Source organism: Sciurus vulgaris (assembly GCF_902686455.1).
Source record: "Sciurus vulgaris genome assembly, chromosome: 17".
NCBI lineage: Eukaryota > Metazoa > Chordata > Mammalia > Rodentia > Sciuridae > Sciurus > Sciurus vulgaris.
This window is the reverse complement of record NC_136478.1, coordinates 64374811-64376198: the sequence shown is the minus strand read 5'-3', so window position 1 is coordinate 64376198 and position 1388 is coordinate 64374811. Positions and strand designations below refer to the sequence as shown.

General features: G+C 45.5%; 1 pseudogene across 1 annotated transcript; it reads right to left on the bottom strand.

Annotated features, from left to right (window-relative positions):
* Positions 1-930, bottom strand: LOC306647570 (vomeronasal type-1 receptor 4-like; annotated as a pseudogene). The gene has a single exon. The product of its transcript is annotated as a vomeronasal type-1 receptor 4-like (transcript).
* Positions 931-1388: the final 458 nt, after the last annotated feature.

The window sequence follows — 1388 nt, the reverse complement described above, 5'->3', positions numbered from 1 at the left end:
TTACATGTTTCTCATATCAGGGATTTTCCTATTTCTTATCCAAGTGAGATAGAGCCTGGATGCACTGGAGTCCCATCTCATGGGCAGGAAGGGGCTGATAGTTGGGAAAAACCCACAGACTATTGCACCCACATTCACCATGAGCCAGTTGGCATTATGATTAACAGTCACATAAATCTGGAAGATGCAGGAAAGTGTGTAAAAAGAGACAATGGTGCTCACCAGGAGGAAGTTGGTTTTGGTTGCTCTAGACGCAGGGGAGAACTTGGGGCACCTGGCCTTATGAATGTGCTGCATTCTCTGCTTGTGCCTGCGCAGGATGAGCACCATGGAGCTGCTGGACCACAGCATGAGCCCCACACACACAGCATCAGGGAATGAGAGCAATGCTGCAAACAGTGAGTCTGTGGTTGTGTCATGACGAACAGCAGAACAGTGTCCAAAATCTTTTAGACAGGTTATGTGTGACTCCATTTTCCAGTCATGACCACTGGAAACATAACATTTAAAAGGCTGTACAGAATCCAGTTTAGGTGTGTGGAGGAGCACATATATCTTGGAGCTTTCTCTTTAAGTGCTGCCCACCTGGAGTCCCCAGGACTGATGGTAATGGCCTGGAAGATGCTCAGAAGGAAGATGCTGCCAATGGAGACACCCCTGCCCACCCTGTGAACATAGAAAAGCAGCTTGCATTCAAAATCACTAAGGAAATCTTTCATTCCAAAAGCTGCCAGTCTGGGGAACTCCTCTACATAGGAGAGTTAACAAGTTGGCCACAGTCAAGTGCTTAAGGATCAAGTCTGTGTGTCTTACCCTGCCCCCAGTGAAGTAAAGCACCAGAAAATGGAGGAGAAGAGAGGAATTGCCCAGAGCTCCAACAAAAATCTGTGCCAGTAAGATGACTCCTACAGTTACATCACTGGCTGCCATCCTGTCTTTTCTCTGCTGTCCCAGCCAAAGAGTCCTGTAGGAGAGCAGGAAGCCTGAGCTGCATGTGTCCTGTCAACCAAAATCCAGCATTGCCCACTCTCCAGAGTTCCTGCTCATAATATTTACTTCACATTTTCCTTTTTCTATCATGTGGTTTTGTGAACAGATAAAAGTATGAGTGTGTATTAATCCCTGCTGTGAAGGCACCACTTGGTGATTCTTGAATCTCCTCTATGTGTGGCAGGCACTACAATGACTTTTCATAAAGACCAGCAGATCTCAAGTACACAGAGGTTAAGTGTCTCTGTAAATTAATACTCTGATTAGGGGATTAGAGGTGTCTTGAAGCTGGCTGAGCAGTGACAGCAGCAGAACAGTACAGCAACCATCCCTAAAGCAAATAAACAGGGTTCGTCAATCAGATTCATTATTTACTTTTGAATTTCTGTATTCCTATT